The sequence below is a fragment of the Mchenga conophoros genome, linkage group LG4 (assembly GCF_057382185.1).
Source record: "Mchenga conophoros isolate Kocher_MC1m ecotype Shallow Benthic linkage group LG4, M_conophoros_male_GT1.1, whole genome shotgun sequence".
Taxonomy (NCBI): Eukaryota; Metazoa; Chordata; class Actinopteri; order Cichliformes; family Cichlidae; genus Mchenga; species Mchenga conophoros.
Window position 1 is genome coordinate 19,329,924 of NC_140529.1, and position 18,883 is coordinate 19,348,806.

The 18,883-nt window shown below is 40.9% G+C and overlaps 1 pseudogene; it reads right to left on the minus strand.

Moving 5' to 3' along the window:
- Positions 1–2,143: 2,143 nt before the first annotated feature.
- LOC146575912 (sterile alpha motif domain-containing protein 3-like) lies at positions 2,144–8,549 on the minus strand (annotated as a pseudogene).
- Between the last annotated feature and the right edge of the window lie 10,334 nt (positions 8,550–18,883).

Below are 18,883 nucleotides of genomic sequence, written 5' to 3' on the forward strand. Positions count from 1 at the left end.
TTTTAAATCCAAATATGACCCTTATTTGTGGCGCATGTTAGCATACAGTCAGCTCAGGAGTTAGTATCAGTCATGTGGTTGTCACGAGGTTGCGCACAGCATCACCGGCAAGAGGGCTTGGTTTGAGAGGTTTTTGGCATCTGTGATGTGATTTACAACCATCCACCCATGTACAGTAAGAAGCTGCACTCACAACCGTGGGCATCAGCAAGTTGGTGAAATTTAAACAAAACAGCATTACATCTGAAACTCTCTTATTGTACCCAAAATACAAATTTTAGTGATTACATGTGGCTTCATTAATTATGTTCAAAAGGATGAATACATAACGCAAGTAATAACTTTATAATCAGTCAGTGAATGAAGGAGCTCAAGAGTGCAAATATAGTTGCAATAAAGTGACAAATATGCCCTTTTATGTCAAACAAAGACCGAAATAAGTGGCATCAGTGTGAGGATGAAAATGAGCGATCCAACCTCACACTGCAGATATCAGGGCAACGCACAGTGGGGGGGCGGGGGAGGGGGGTTGCAGTCTGCGCGCACAAGAGGGCTAACAACGCTGTGAGTGACAGAATCCACCCAAACTGAGGAACAGCTTCTTCCCCAGAGCTGAAGCCTGCACTGTTTGCACTATAATATAATATAATATAATATAATATAATATAATATAATATAATATAATATAATATAATATAATATAATATAATATGTTGCTATTTAATGTTTTTTGTTCGTGTTGCAGCTGCTCTGTGAGCCAAGCTTTCGTTGTCTAAATTCAATGGAAATATATCTCTGCACCACACGATGGCGATAGATTCTCACAGTCTGTGCTCTGCTTCCGCCACCAGTCATCTTTAAATCTTTTTTTTATTCAATGAAACCTTTATTTAACTCGCAGCATTACTTAAAAAAATCATATTTAAATACAAAAAAAATTACATGAACGACAGTAGTAGAAAATTGATAAAATAACACCAAATAAATATATTTACAAATGATAGCAACATCAATGGAATAAAACCATGAACACCAGCAGAAGGAGAAAGAGGCCTGTATCTACATTATTACTCTGGCAGCTCTCAGGCTCCATACAGACAGGACACGTTGCAGCGTAATTGCAGACAGGTGCGTGGGCCTGAGCTCCGCCCAGGCAGAATGACGAGTGGAAGAAAGCAGCAACACAATAAACATATGTAACCTTGCGGAGCCGGCCGGGCAGACATCGAGACCGTGACAGAGTGCAAAACTTTTATACTTGACAACACACACAAAAACCCCCACACACAACAAAAATCAGAATTTTTGTGATTTGGATTTTTATTTAAAGGTGAAACCTTTTTTCTTTTCTTTTTTTTGCCAGATTCGACATTTTGATTAATTTCATTGAAGTATACTTTAGTTTTTTTGTTTTACTTTGATGCTATAATAGATGTTTAGAAAATTCAGTTATATTTAAGATTATATAGCATCATGGCAAAACAACAGTCTCCTCAAGCTGCTTTATACTGTAAGGTGAAAACACTACAGAAAAAGCCAGAAAACCCCAACAATCCAATGATCCCCTTTGAGCAAGCACTGGGCGACAGTGGGGAGGAAAAACTCCCTTTAGGAAGAAACCTCCGGCAGAACCAGGCTCAAGAAGGGGCGGCCATCTGCTGCGACCGGTTGGGGGTGATGGAAAGAGAATAGAGGGAGACAAGATGAAGTATACTTCTAATGGCCTATTCCAATTGGTGGTAATACATCATAAGAATTGAGGAAAGGTGGTGTTGATGGAGACTCTGGGGAAGGCCTAGTCAAGCTCAGTTTTAAGCTTTTCAACTTCATCAATCATTCACACTCAGAAATTAAAGTACAGAAATGTACCTATAGGGGTACAATGGCTTGTCACTGGGGTGGTACCCTCTAAGGTACCGTTCTGTACCCTAAACTGTGGGTACTGATTTGTACCCTTGTAATTTGTACCTTTTACATGTCAAACCTGTACTTTAAAGGGCAAAGTTGTACCCTTAGTATAAAGTACAAAAAAGAACCCTTAAAAGGAGTACAAAAATGTCTTTCTAAAGGTTCAGTATCTAAACACAGATTTCCTACATTTTTCCTCTCAAGATTTGAAAAATTGAAGATACAAAGTCAAAAATACTTGTCACATTTATTACCTTCTTAAATACATTGCTTAACTGTTACATACAAACTGTTATCAACAGAGTATGTGTCATAAGCTGCAACATCAATTTCCTGTCCAGGTTTTAGCAACGTCCATTCACTATCAACTCTAACACTGTATGAATGAAAATGGTTGTCATATAACAGAGGAATGAGAATTTTTCCACAAAAGACCCACATTGTGTCAATATTAAATATGTACTTAATTTGCCAGAACAGAGGAATCTTCTCTGAATGCAGTACATCAATGACAAACACATCTCTTACACAGTATTTGACACTGTTCACAATTACTTCTGACACACGCTGGAAAGCTTTCTTAGCACTATCAACTTCAGAAAAGCCACAATAGACTGTCAGTGCTTGTTGCAGTTCCAGTGGTAATGACAAAAATGGTGTAGTCACACTTTTTCCAAAAACATTTTCAAATTCACCAAGTAAACTTTTGTTAGAAAACTCCCAGCACTGTCTGAACTGATGTCTGTTGCTCAAAGTTGTAGCAATGTTCATAAAATTTCTACAATTGCGGGACAACGTTTTGAAATACTGGTGCTTACTTTCAAATCTCATACACCATAACAAACGTAGAGGGCCGAACATTTCAATCAGTCTTGCATAGTGGATTAAATAATGACACTTTGGTGTAATTACATCCCCAAATACACTTTTCAGTTTTGTGAGAAACTCATGGACAAGCAACTTCAACAATAAAATATTCTCTTTTCGCACTTTTTTAGCCATTACAATCTCTGTTATTTCACGACATAGAAGAAAAACATGCCAATATTTACAATTAGGTGGCACACGGTCTGCCATCAGAAATGGCAGCAATCTGAACAGGCACCACTTTTGAGATGCTGATCCAACAATACCAACACTCTGTAGTCTTTCTGATAACTGTACTGGTTTGTTTGTTTTGTCATTCTGACCAATGGGCATTTTTTGCAATTCTTCATTGATCTCTCTAATTGTAATATGCTTCTCAGTGTGGGCTTTACAAATCACTAGTTTCATAACTAGAGGAACTACACCTTCCAACAGATCATGCATTACATCAGGTGGTAAAGCTTGTGTAACACTGAAATAACTCAGTCTGTCAAAAGGACATGAACTATTTACACCATATATTGTTTTATCATCCGGAAATTCTTGGATTCGTGCAAGATGATACTGGTGAACCTCTGATGTTCTTAAAACAAAGCTTTCTTCCTCAAAGGATTGTTTCATATCTTCATAAGAAGCCATGCAATACCGACAAATTCTACCAGTGTTAAATGACATAGAAAAACCACCAATCATGTGAGCTGATAAATTATCACAAGATAAAGTTGCAAGAGCAGCATGAATAGTGTGTTCAGTTTTATCAATGGTAAAAGTAAAGCCATCAGTGGAAAGTTTTTCCAAATCATCAAGCAAAGGTTTAAGGATAACATGCCAACCACACCGCTTAACGAAAGAATAGCGTACCAATAACGCTAGATGAATGTGCCTCTGCTGAGAAGTGTACCTTTTGTCCAAATTGCCTACAGTGTAATAAAATGCACTAAGTTTGTGTTTGGATCATTTAGATCCTAGAGGATTAAGTACTTCAAATTCATCCTCATAAAAATGGAGTCGCAGTGCATTTGGGTTATCCTTGAAGAATTGATGATGTCTGAAGATTTCTCCATCAGAGTAATCTGTTAGAAATTCATCAGTTTCCGAATTGCCACTTGAAAAAATGTGATCTTTTATGTCTTCATGAGAAAGATAATTTTTTAGCACCTTATCAACAGGCACATATGAATACGAGCTAACTGTATGACCCACAGAGTCTCTTAATTTGCAATGAACAGGCTCTGTCATGTTGATCTTTGATTTGCAATGTTCTTTGACTAAATAAGGAGATCGAATAGCTGTTGAAGCCTTCTCAAAAAATTCATTTGAATGCAGGACATTTTTAACCTCTGGACACAAAGACACGTCAAGACCCATTTTCTCTAAATGATATGCTATAAAAGCATCGTAGTTCTCCTTGAAAAAACACATCAGAAAATTTACGTCTTCCACAATTTCTTCCTGAACAGAGACCGGTAAAGAATTTTTCTCTCTGCACTTAAGAATGAACTTGAAAAGATTGTCTCTGAAATTTATCAAAAATTCATCCCAGGATGGAGGGGTTTCAATATTTTCAGTTATGTCATTTGCAAATTCATTTGGGTGTGGACTGACTACCTCCTGCTCATTTTCATCTAAGTCTTTATGGGGACACAACACTTGCTCTCTGTGTTTCCTATACACATGTCGTCTGAAAGATTCATATTTTTTGAAGGAAGAACAGCAGTCACTGAGTCCACAGGTTATATCAAAATTGGCATCATGGGAATGAATAAGTCCTATGTGCTGAATAAGCTTTGTCAAACTAAAGGTTCTTCTGCCACATTTGGAGCACTGATATGGCTGAGGCATGGTGGTCAATACAGAAGATTTATTTGTCTGGTGACTGTGATTGGCAGAGGCCGGTCCTCACCCTCATCTATTTTCACAATGTACTTTTGGAGAAAAATCAGGGTGTTCTTCAGATGTTTTGGATAAGCAAGGTTGAAGACAAAATACAAGCAGAAATAAGAGATGATTCCTTCAAAAATACACGAGCTTCTGCACACTTCACTGCCATCCAACTTCACAATGTTTGGAGCGCTTCTGGAGAACACTGGTTTCCAGTCTTCATGAAGTAGCTGAACAGTTGGATAGGGGGTTTTCGGATGAACCTTTGAAGTCAAAAGAGAAGGTAGAGGAAAGCAATATCTTAGTCTCTTAACAAAAGATACATTTGTTTTCCTTTTATATAGACTAAATATTTTAATACACACACCTCTCCAAGTATGACAAAGAGATCCAGTTTCTCCTTGAAGACGTATGGCAGGAATAAAAGTGCAGCCCTTGTGTCAAGATCTGCCAAAAAAACAACAAAACACAAGATCACCCATGCATTTTATCTGGCATTTCCAGTTACCTATAAAAATTATATAAAATGGAAGCCTTGAAGTTAAAAAAAAAAAGCAAATACCTGGTAGGTCATCAGTGAGAGCCTCCTCTCTTGCATCAAGGTAGAGCTGGTAGAGTGGGGTTTTCCCTCGTGTAAGGCCAATCACCTTCGCTGGCTTACATTACCCGTTGTTGGTTGGATCCACCTGAGTTCGTTGCACAGCTACAAGTAAAAAATTCATTTTCAGTACAAAATAACAGTGTATGAAAATGAAATAATCTAAAGTTGATATTAATTATGTATGGTGCTGCATAATTATTTTTTTTATAGAATTTAACAACAATACTGTAAGAAGTTACATGAACATACAAAAAAAGGAAAGAGGGACAGATGAAGAAAGCAAGGTCAAGGGCAAATAAAATATACTACTATAAACATGTTAAATGTGACAGCTATTTCCAAGTTCAATTCAGCTTTCTGACTTACACCAGTAGGCATCCCTAAGAAGGGGTACTTCTTCAACACATCTTCCACAGGCATACCATTTGCAATTTCTTTCTGCCGCCAAGCAAACGTTTGCTGCATACGGTTATGAACCACCATGGTATCTGGTTGCATCTTCTGATATTGGCACTGTATGACCTTTAAGTGGGCGTCTATGGATAATAAATCCTCTCCTTGGACGCATGGTCCCTTGAAAGAAAGCAAGAGTGAGAAGAGAAAGTCAAAACAGATTAGAAACCCAACATAAGACTAAATATACAATTAGAGCTGACACGATCTGTGCATCACAAAGAACTCGTATCGGTTAAAGTTAACCGATACCATGAACCAATATTTAAAATATGGAAACTCTGAAATAATTTCACATAAAATCTTAATTGTTAACTTGAAATTTTAGTTTTGGAGTCATATTTAAAATGGGTTTTTTTTGTTTTTGTTTTTTAAATCTAGTTCACCCTCTTTTAGCGCCTTCCAATTAATAATTTTTTGTGAGGTAGAAGTATTAGCACTGGTACTTTGTATTAGCAAGTGCTCTAATCCAAGTATTGGTATTGTTTCGGTTTGAAAAAAGGTACAGTTGCATCCCTAATCCTTAGTTTTAGATGTAATAACAGAGGCAAGAACATTTTATAGCTCAAGGTGTCCCTCACACCAACCTGACAAACATTTCTCTGACTTGTTCGTTGACATTTATTAGGCTGCCCTCTCCTCGTAGAACCAAACTTCTCCTTACAACGCCTCACTGCCTCACTGTCGACTAGTGGTGCCCGCTCTGATTTGAATTTACGTCTCAAAGACATATGCCATGTGTGCTTGTTGAACAGAAACATAAGTTACTGTAAAAACAATCTACACAAAATACACCCAACAAAGAATCAGTAAACATATGTTACAGAGTATAGCATGGTGGAAAAGGATGGAGAGAATCCCCCACTAAGCTTTTGGGTTGGCATTTCTTTAGATTTTGTTTTGTATTAATTGCATGCTTTGGTGTTTTTTTGTGTTTGATGTGAGGTGTGGGCCACACCCATGTGGGAGTGGAGATTCTACTCTAGTCCAGCTGCCAGCTATTTGGAGTTGAATACAGGGAGCAGCTGATTGGGGAGGATTGGAGCCCTTCTCTATAAAGGGGAGAGGAAACAGGAAGTAGGGGTTGTCGTTGTTTTTTTTAGTAGGACACTGGTGAAGCAGGGAAGCCTCGAAGATCCAGGATGAAGTGTGCACATTTTAATGGAAAAGATTTTTAACCTGGCCTGGTTTTGCTTTTAAAATAAACTGAGGATGTTGGAGGGAGGACTCATTCTTATTGGGATGTGAGTGGATGTGCTGGAAGGCAGGAAAACAAACACTGGACTGGAGACTCTCTGTGCCCCTGACAAGGAAACTGGACCAGTTTTGGGGAAGTTCCAGCTCCCAGGATGTGATCTGGAGACCCAGCCTCGAACGAAGTCAGGCCTGAAAAGGCTAACAACCCTGACCGCGGTGGCTTTGGGCCTTGGATTCCTGGCCAGAGTTGTGTCTTCAGCCAGTAGTTTTACCCGGAGAAAGAACAAATAAATCTTGTGTAACCCATTACAGTGTGCGTGTGGTGGTTCGTTACTGGTCAATATTAGAGCTACTACTTTCTTGTACGGAGGCCATTTTGGGCCTTACGTAACACATACTTCATACAAACCTACTGAGAGGCTACAGATTGTCTTACTAACAAAACAAGATCGAAAAAAGCTTCACTTTTACTTTGTAATCTTGAAGGAACCTTATGCTAATTTTAAATTTAACTTACATAACCATTTCCCTCATGATCCTTGAGGAAAGGATACTTCGTTACCAGCGTCTTCACAGCTTGCACATATTCAGAATTTGTGGGATACCTGTAATATCAGAAGAAACAGAAGTGTTAGAGCAACTGCTGACAAACAAACTTTATCAAGTGTTAGTTATTGTTTCTTAGTAATGTAGCGTTTATTTTCAATATGACAGATTCAGCTTTTTCTAAAGCAACAAGCTAACATTACCCTGATTAACTTACATAGTATACTGTGCCACAGCTTCATATAGAACTCTGATTATTGTGTGTCTGTCCCTTGGATTTTTATGGCACGGTTCTTTGTTGTCCAGTTTTAGTTGCAGATTTTTGGGAAATCTTGGAATTTCAAAAGAGGCTGGCAGTCTCAAAGTATTTTCATTGCTGTGAAAACAGTTAAGTGTTTGTTTTTATTGCATGAATTGAAGTATAAAACACTACAGTAACAATACATATGGTAGAAACAATGATCATATTAACTAAATCCTAAAAGTGCATAACGGCCAACATGTATGCTTCAGACATACTAACTTCATTATAAATAAGAAAATACCTTATTGAAGTTGACGAAGTAGATGGTTGCCAGTCTTCTGGAGAGACAGTCTGTAGAGTCAGACTGACTGAAGATTCCTTCATCCTTGACACAAACTGGTTGAATTTAACCTGCTTTTTGAAGGATCCTTGGAAAAGGTATGCAACCATAGTCTCAGTAAGACCGCAGTCAACTGTGTCACCATCAACCTCATTGTCTGCAAGATAAATGGTAGTACAAACTCTAAATTCAATGTAAGGATATTTATCACCACATTTTTACATGGGTAAAAACCGTATATCACACACATTAAAACCTTTTGTACAACTTCTTTCAGTTCAAAGAAATATTCATTTAAAAAAAATCAGTAAATTAAATAAAATAAACCAAATCTTTAGAGTGAATCCTCTCGATATGCAAAGTTTTCATTTTTAAATTTAGATGTTTGTTTGGGACTACTGGACACAGGAGAGCAGAGTCTGAGCATGCTTTTGTGCCCTTTCAAGTTTGGAAGAAAAAAAAGACTAGAATGCTGTAATGTGTTAATATTCACTACTAAGGTGACTCCTTTCTCCAGATTTCCGACAGTTTCTGCCGTCTGTTCTTTCAGACCGATTACTTATAGTGATAACACCGTATTACAAGCTCAGATTACATGCTGAAAAAGTTCCCACATTGCTTAAAACGCGACTATCAAACCCCAGCTGCGACACCCTTGTTATATATTAAACAAGTGCGGCGTCAAGATATTTCCTTTAAACGTTATTATCAGCTGCCCATGTGTGTTAATGGCCTTGGAATGGATGTAAAAACGTGATTTTATTAAACCATTAATACACTAACGGTAAACTGCATTCAGCTACCAGGGAATCAAATTTCGCGCCGGTGTTCCAGATCTACTGGCGTTTAGATCAACTGGCGTTGGTCGAACAGATGTGTGGCAGTCTTGCGTTTCAGGAGCTGCTACCGACAAACCAGCAAAAAAACGCCAAATGTGTCATCTGTGACACTTGTGAGGTTATCTCAAACACACTCCGTCAGTCTTGATGCTGTTGAACAACAAAATGTTTAAAATGTGGCGAGTTTATCTGGTGATATCCTCATGCGCGACGCGATCGCGAAAACAGCAAACAAGTAACACCACGCCGATGTTGTTCACAGGACAGCAAGAGTAAACGATCGGGAGACTCTTGTCGTCGTTATCGTTCCGCTCGCACGTTTTATTTCTCCGGTTTCAGCGTTTTTGCTTCACAACTAAAGCGAGCAGTTTACTTTGTGCACTAACATGGAGTCGAGTCAACCAGCGCCACCTCTGGCCAAGTGCCACAGCCTACAGCCAGATCAACCTGTGACACACATCTGCACCACGTTTGAATTCGTGTCATGCACATTTGTACCTTTCAATTGTGTCTGTTTGTGCGTCATGCAAATAAACCTTTGAAATGAATGAAATGATATCATATATTCCTTATTGGCCTACATTTGTACAAAATTCCAAATTATATACACAAAGTCATAGACATCACCACTCCAATTGGTCATCATGATTTTGATATTCTCTTTTTCCATAACAATGAAATACGCCTTGGACAAATATGACACATCAATATTTCATTAGTGTTGTCACATCACATCCTGTAAGCATCATCTGCCTGTGTCCTTTCCCTGGAAATGAATATTTCCAGCCAATATTGGCAATCCATCAACATGGCTGGAGAGTTGGTAGTTATATACAGTCTGTATAAGTGTGGTTAATCTAATGAAGATTTGTAAGGAGACGGCAGTTACTGTGAATTCACAGCAGTTACACAGTGATTAGTAATAAACAGTCAGTGAGTGTGAGTGGATATGACTGTTCCCACCACTAACACATGGCCCTACGCTGTGTTCACTGCATCATTCCATGTTTGGCACTGATCACCACCTGCACTCATGTATATATCTATCTATCTACTTAGCACTTTTAATTCTTATTTTTATTTTCATGTCTATTTAAGCTTAATTTATAACAGTATGTTTGCACTGAAGCACCGCAGCAATTTCCTAATATCCTAACTCCTAACTAGAAGGGGGAATTATGTTAAAATGCTCTTCATAGACTACAGCTCTGCATTTAACACCATAATTCCCTCCACACTCACCACCAAGCTGGAGCATCTGGGACTCAGCTCATCTATGTGTCAGTGGATCTCCAACTTCCTAACTGGCAGACCACAGGCAGTAAGGATGGGCGGACATGTCTCAGCCTCCACCACTCTCAGCACTGGAGCCCCCCAGGGGTGTGTTCTGAGCCCCCTGCTGTACTCTTTGTACACATATGACTGTGTGGCCACTACCAGCTCCACCACCATCATCAAGTTTGCTGACGACACCGTCGTGGTGGGCCTGATCTCTGATAACAACGAGACGGCCTACCTGAAGGAGATTAGGAATCTGGAAAACTGGTGCCAGTGGAGAGAGTGGACAGCTTCAAATACCTCGGAGTTCACATCACGCAGGACCTGTCATGGTCCTGTCACATCAACACCGTGGTGAAAAAGGCCCGACAGCGTCTCTACCACCTCAGACGCTTGAGAGACTTCCAACTGCCCTCCAAGGTGCTCAGGAACTTTTACTCGTGCACCATAGAGAGCATCCTGGCGGGAAACATCTTAACCTGGTTCGGGAACAGCACCATGCAGGACAGACGAGCTCTACAGAGGGTTGTGCGGTCAGCTGAGCGCACCATCCGCTCCGAGCTCCCTGACCTGCACTCAATCTACAGCAGGCGGTGCTGGACCAAGGCCAGGAAGATCGTGAAGGACCTCAGCCATCCCAACAACAGACTGTTCTCTCTGTTGAGGTCAGGAAAGCGATTCCGCTCCCTGAAGACCAACACAGAGAGACTGAGGAGGAGCTTCTTCCCGCAGGCGATACGGTCTCTCAATCACACCACCACACAGTACTGACCCACACATATGGTTCTTACACACACACTGGACTTTCTGGACATTGTTTTTGCACAACACTGGTCACTATATTCTTCATTTCCGGTTAATACTTGTACAGCTGCTGTTATTGTGTATATATTTATTTATATTTAGATTTCTTCATACATTCTTATATAGTTCTATATTGTGTATTTTGTTGTACAGTTATTTCATTTTTAACCTTAATTTATATTTTATTCCTTCCTAGTTAAATTTACCCTTTTTAATTTTTCATATTTATTTCCTATCTTATTCATAGCCTTTTCCTTTTTTGTTCTCTTTAGGTCACGAGCAGTTGTCCAAGCATTTCACTACATATCGTACTGTGTATGACTGTGTACGTGACAAATAAAATTTGAATTTGAATTTGAATTTTTGAATTTAATGTTGTAAACCCGCTCAACATTTGGCAATAAAACCCATTCTGATTCTGATTCTGATATAAGAAAGTCAGTGACTCAGGTGTGTCGCTTGCTTTGTCATCTGTTTGTGAGACTGTAGGAGACGTAGAAATCTTTTGTTTTAAATCTTAGTTAGGAAGGTTCCTGTTTGAAAACAAGCACTTTTTGTGAGAAATGCAAGAAGTACATCTGCAGAAAGCACACCGTTACATTCTGTCCATCATGTGGACAAAATCGAAAATGTTGAGCATTGAAAAACTGAGAACGTTGGGCAAGTTCAAAAGAAATGTGTTTGTAAGAACGAAAAACCAAATTGTTCCTAAAATAGTTATGGAAAGTCTAACTGTTGTATGTCTGTGTTCTACATGTTTATCTAATCGAAAATAAAGGTGCTATTGTTTTATTGCAGTTTTTGGATAATTCTGAGTGGATTTACACAGTACGGGTCAAAATGACCCGCAACAAAATGTCATTTTTTTGTTCTTCAACATAATACAAGGGTTCATTTCCAAAACTTGCTTATGATCTTCAATTTGTAGCAGATCCACTATCACACAGCAGCTGGAGCAGTTTCAAATGGGGGTCAGTCCACTGCTGCCACCTGTGGCCAAGTGCCACAGCCTACTACTAGATTAACTTGTGACACATCTGCACCTGCTGCTATGATCACAGTGAGTAGAGGCTGAGTGGCTGCACTTACCCCGGGTACATCCAAATCTACCCACAAACATGTTGAAAGATGCAATGGCAGCAATGTGGATTGTCAACACTAAAAACAATCAGTAAGCAAAGACAACAGGGATCAATTTTTACTGTTTATTTAATACCCACAACATTTGTAGTCGCCTTCGGCACAGGGAAAGTCCACACACACTGTGTGGTACCACTTTCCACAGAAGGTGCAATCTGCAAGATTGAATGAGATTGTCAGAGTCATTGTCTGACTGTTTATTACTAATCACCTGCTGTACATTCACAGTAACTGCCATCTCCTTACAAATGTTTATTAGATTAACCACACTGTATATAACAACCAACTCTAAAATGTTTGTTCGCAGAGAAAAGACACAGACAGACTACGCTAACGACATGTGATGTTACAACACTAGTGAAATATTAGTGTCATTTCATTCTTTTCAAAGGTTTATTTGCATGACGCACAAACAGACACAGTTGAAAGGTACAAATGTGCATGACACGAATTCAAACGTGGTGCAGATGTGTGTCACAGGTTGATCTGGCTGTAGGCTGTGGCACTTGGCCAGAGGTGGCGCTGGTTGACTCGACTCCATGTTAGTGCACAAAGTAAACTGCTCGCTGTAGTTGTGAAGCAAAAACGCTGAAATCGGAGAAATAAACCGTGCGAGCGGAACGATAACGACGACAAGAGTCTCCCGATCGTTTACTCTTGCTGTCCTGTGAACAACATCGGCGTGGTGTTAATTGTTTGCTGTTTTCGCGATCGCGTCGCGAATGAGGATATCACCAGATAAACTCGCCACATTTTAAACATTTTGTTGTTCAACAGCATCAAGACTGACGGAGTGTGTTTGAGATAACCTCACAAGTGTCACAGATGACACATTTGGCGTTTTTTTGCTGGTTTGTCGGTAGCAGCTCCTGAAACGCAAGACTGCCACACATCTGTTCGACCAACGCCAGTTGATCTAAACGCCAGTAGATCTGGAACACCGCCAGTCCGAGTGTCAGGTGAACTGAACTTCAGGTAAGAAGTTATGACCTGCAGTCTATCTGGGTCAGATATAAACCAAGTTTAGGTGGAGTTTATTTTCGTTGTGCTGACTTTTTACCCTCAGTTGCAATAACTAGTACTGGTTCTAGCCAGCTTGACAGAGTTTATATACAGCTGGGTGGGTGCTATGACGTTACTGATAGTGAACTTTATTTTATTCATAAGGTTAGTTAGTAGAGTTGCCAACGGCTCTTTAAAAAAATGGAATGGTCCCTCATTCAGAGAAAATATTACACGTTTCGTATTGAGCTGAGAAGGAACACAGTTTGTCCCGGACTTTCGCTATAATGAAAAAAAGACACAAAGCTGGAGTTATTCTGTCGTTACGCTGCACAGCTGCCTCTTCTCCTCTCATCCTCTCCCCTGCCTCTCCTGTTGCTACTTCAATCATGAAACTGATCAATGATCAGCTGATTGGCTTTTCTCCCTTGTTTATTTATCGCCCACTTTGCGCCAGAAAGAGGAAACCAGCAGATGTCGCGCTAAACAACAGCAGCACATTTAAGCTTGATCAGCTGTTGTTAGAATTTATTTGATATTACTTTCTAGTATCAGCTGATGTTTGCTGGAGTCACAGCTGTAAAAGCTGCTGGTCATGATATCGGTTTGGATATGTGGTGAGAGGGAAACATGAAGATGAAACCAGGAGATGTCCTTACTGAATCATCAGAGCTGAACAGGTGATGGAGAAACAGGTTTACCTTTTAGTTCACATGAATGAGTTGAAGGGAAGTTATGAACTGTTTCTGAGACACAAATAACACCAGGATCCTTTTTTATGTAGCTGACAGCTGGCAACTGTGCAGGGGTGGATCTAGGAAAGTTTTGCCAGGGGGCCAGGTAGGGCATTAACAGGGAAAGGTGGGGCACAAAGAAATACTTTTCTTTCTTATTCTCATTTAAAATATCTAGCTTTTATTAAATAATTATCTAAATCTTACAACCAAAGTTTTTATCTGACGTAAAATGTATAGAAATCATACATATACCAACAAGACAGTGTACATCACTGTCACAACAGCATTTGTTTTCAGTCAAAGTCTTTATGGCTTTAATACCTGGTGGGCCGGTCTCTAGTCAAAATGCCTGATTTTCTGTCCCAGTCCAGCCCTGCAGGTTAATACTGGCAGTGTCACCATGCCAGCTGACTGTATTTCATCATCAGCCAGTGTTGTTCTTGATCAATATTACCAAAGTTTACCATAAGGCAGCATAGAAAGTATTTACTTGCTTTCAGGTTTTATTCAAATGTTAGTCTTTTCAGTTGTTTCCCCACTTTTTTCCTGTTTCAAAATCAAACACCAGTTTGTGAGAAGATTATCTTCTTTTTTTTAATAGGCATTGGTTTTGCATTGGCATTGGCTAATTTGTCAATTCTTTGTTACAAATGTTCGTATTTTAATATTCAAAAATGTTTTTGCCCAAAACATATGTGCACTATATGTCAGTAAAAATATTATGCAAATATTGCTGTCCTTGAATGCTGAGTAAACACTGACAAAGCACTGATTGTATCTCTTGTACTTTATCAACGCAGTATCTAAAAACTTTGCACCATAGTGGTTAAAATCTCATTCTAATAAGAATTAAAAGCGCATTCGGTTATTAGGTTTATAGGATTATTGAATTATGGTTAACGGTTGGTAGATTTTTTTTTTTAAAACATTATCTGCCAATTACATCTGCCACCCTTCTCCAAATCTGTGCCCCTACCTGGCCCCCCAACAAAAATTTTCTAGACACGCCACTGGGTCCGGGTGGATCTCCACCAGCAGCTCAGCAGGCGAATCCGAAAACTGACACTGACGGCCAAACTCGCAGCGGTGCTTGGAGTAAGCATAAGTGGACCTGGACCTCACCGGACCTGGAGTACCTGATGATTAAGTGCCGGCCATTCTGGCTACCGAGGGAATTTACAGCAGTGATTATTACGGCTGTTTACATTCCCCCACAAGCCGACACTGACCGAGCACTCAGGGAACTGTACAGCGCGATCAGCAGTGAGGAAACCGCACACCCAGAGGCAGCGTTTATCACAGCCGGAGACTTTAATAAGGGAAACCTGAAGAAAGTCTCACCCAAACTCCACCAACACATCCATTTTAACACTCGTGGAGACCGGCTACTCGACCACTGCTACATCTCTTTCCGGGATGCGTACAAAGCCCTCCCCCGCACCCCATTCGGCCAATCAGATCACCGCTCCATCCTGCTCCTGCCCGCCTACAGGCAGAAGCTGAAACAGGAAGCTCCAACCCGGAGGGCGGTGCTGTTTTGATCACGCGGACTGGGAAATGTTTCACGTGGCTGCTAGGGACATTGACGAGTACACAGACTCAGTCTGCGGATTTATCAGGAAATGCGTGGAAGATGTCGTCCCATCCAGAACAGTTAAATCCTTCCCAAATCAAAAACCCTGGATTAACGGAGATGTTCGCGCGGCACTGGCGGCACGGAGCACCGCCTTTGCCTCCGCGAACACATCGGACTACAAACACGCACATTACCAACTCCGGAAGACTATCTAAGCAGCCAAACGTGAGTACAGGGACAGGGTGGAGCAACAGTTCGACAACCCTCGGAGTATGTGGCAGGGACTAAACACGATCACAGACTTTAGAGGGAAAACCAGCACACCGCAGACCACGGCCTCTCTGTGTGAGGATCTAAACGTATTCTACGCTAGATTCGACACAGCGAACACCATGAGACCGGACAGTGTGCGCACCGCGGATGACGTCAGTGCGCACACTGTGTCTGAGGAGGATGTGCGGAAGTGCTTCAGGAAGGTGAACGCACGCAAAGCTACTGGTCCGGACGGGATTCCCGGCCGCGTCCTCAAGTCATGCGCGGCTCAGCTGGCTGCAGTGTTCACGCACATCTTCAACCTTTCCCTCTCTCTGTCTGTAGTCCCAGCCTGCTTCAAAATGGCCACCGTCGTCCCTGTACCCAAATCCTCCACCATCTCCTCATTGAACGACTGGCGACCTGTAGCCCTGACCCCCATCGTAAGCAAATGCTTCGGTCACTGGACCCTCTACAGTTCGCATACCGCCACAACAGGTCCACTGATGATGCCATAGCCTTGACACTACACACTGCCCTGTCACACCTGGAGAAGAGAGACACGTATGTGAGAATGCTGTTTGTAGATTACAGCTCAGCATTCAATACCATCGTTCCCTCGAAGCTGGACAGGAAACTGCAGGATCTAGGACTGAGCAGCTCCCTCTGCAGCTGGATCCTTAGCTTCCTGTCTGACAGACGCCAAGTGGTCAGACTGGGCAGCATCACCTCATCCCCCATCACACTGAACACTGGTGCCCCACAGGGGTGTGTACTGAGCCCTCTCCTGTACTCACTCTACACCTACGACTGCACAGCCACTAACAACTCCAACATCATTGTGAAGTTTGCGGACGACACTACAGTGGTGGGTCTTATCACCAATGGTGATGAGACGGCTTACAGGGAGGAGGTCAGCGCCCTGACCCACTGGTGTCAAGACAACCATCTCACACTCAACGTCGCAAAGACAAAGGAGCTGATAGTGGACTTCCGGAGGTGCAGAGAAGTACACACCCCCATCACCATCAACGGCGCTGCTGTGGAGAGAGTGAGCAGCTTCCGGTTCCTTGGTGTACATCTGGCTGAGGATCTTACGTGGTCAGTACACACAAACAAAACAGTGAAGAAGGCGCAGCAGCGCCTCTTCTTTCTCAGGAGACTGAAAAGATTCGGCATGAGCCCCCGCATCCTCAGGACCTTCTATCACTGTGCCATTGAGAGCATCCTCACTGGATGCATCACCACCTGGTATGGCAACAGCACCGCCTACAACTGCAAAGCTCTCCAGCGAGTAGTGCGGTGCTCTGAACGGATAATTGGAGGTGAGCTTCCCTCCCTCCAAGACATCTACAGGAAGCGGTGCCTGAGGAAAGCGGGGAGGATCATCAAGGACTCCAGTCACCCCAGCCATAAACTGTTCAGACTGCTTCCATCAGGAAGGAGGTTCTGCAGCATCCGGTCCCGTACCAGCAGACTGAGAGACAGCTTCTTCCATCAGGCCATCAGACTGCTGAACACTTCATAGACACCTCAGCTTCACTACTGGAACTTTAACATTATGCACTCCATACTGTACAGTAACGCCACTGTTTTGCACATGTCTCAACTCTGTATATTTTTATATATTTTATTTATTGTTGACTCTATTTAATTTGTAAAATATGTGTACACACACACACACACACACACACACACACACACACACACACACACACACGTAGAAAAATATTTAGTATACACATCCAGAAATGCATATACTATTATATATTGTACATATATTTATTAGTTTCAGATGTAGCCATTCTTGTATTTTGCTTGTTTACATTATTGTATTTTGCACAACTCTGTTGCTTGTGAAGCTCGCACACAAGAATTTCACTCACATGTGCTGTACCAATGTACCTGCACATGTGATGTGACAATAAAAGTGATTTGATTTGATTTTGATTTGAAATTATTTTTGGAGTGGCACAAATAATTTGTGTGGCATCAAATTTGATGCAGAACAGCTGATTGTTCTGTAAATAGTTTGAAATGTTTATTTAAAAAAACGCCTTGGCTGCATTTTAAGTAAACAGCTGCAAAAAACTTTGTTTGCATAGATCAGTTACTTTTTTGAAGACGTAATTATATAATTAATTGCCCAACATTGGTCATTATATACTGTATTTTGCAGACAGAGAGTTACAGGACTCTCTCCCAGACCACAGACTCATACTCATAATACAAGTCAGAGCTTTTTTTTTTTTTTTTAAAAAAGAAAGTTGCGTTTTCAAAATTGGAGTTCAAGTTATTTTTACTTCCAATAGTGTTAACATACTACACAGGTCATGAACAAGTTTTTTTTTAAATTTTTGTTGTAAGTGGGCTAAAGGAGTTAATTAAAAAAAAAGTCTAACATAAATTTAAATGTTGTAATTTGATTATTTTAATAAACCATGTAACTTGGATGGATTCAATGCTGACGTGACCACAGTGCACACGCCTGCTGTTGCTCACAGTGGTCCAAGGGACCGCTCAGAGAGTTTGTGTGTTCGCTCAGACACATGAAAAATTAGAGGGAACATTGGACCCAAGCTTCGCCCCCACAACAGGGTCCTCAACCGTCCTGGAAGAAAGTCTAGTGTGGTATTCTACTGATCAACTGAGCATGCCACCTCTCCCAGTTTGTGTCCATAAACCTCTTTGTGTGCTCCCCTGTTGATCTTCTCTCATTCCTACACTGCTCTTTTGATGGTCATGTGATCTGTACACCTAAATACAGCCCAGTTATTGTTGTTGTTCACACCTGACGCCTGGGCTCATAAGTTGTCCTCAATATCTTGCATTTCCATCCCCCGTTTCTGACTCCCTGCCATCTGTCTTCTCCTTGATATTCTTCTATAATGAAACCTGCAATCATTGCAATCACCAATGAGTCAGCTGAATGGCTAGCTTATCACTTTAACTGAAACACTGTTCAGTCTCAACTTTGCAGTTACTATTTTCATCATTTATGTTACAAGCATTTGTAAGTGCAATTTGTTTGGAGGCACAATCGTCTGATTTTTGTGTGTGACAACATTTCTGCATCTCAAGAACGGTTTAGTTTGGACTACTTGCACAATTTTGCGCTTTAAACTGACCTGCAGTTTGGTTTGGCTAAAAACTTCAGAGCAGACATTTGCCCAAATTTCTGGGCGCTTTCTTGGGTCAGCACAGCTTCTCAGTTTAAT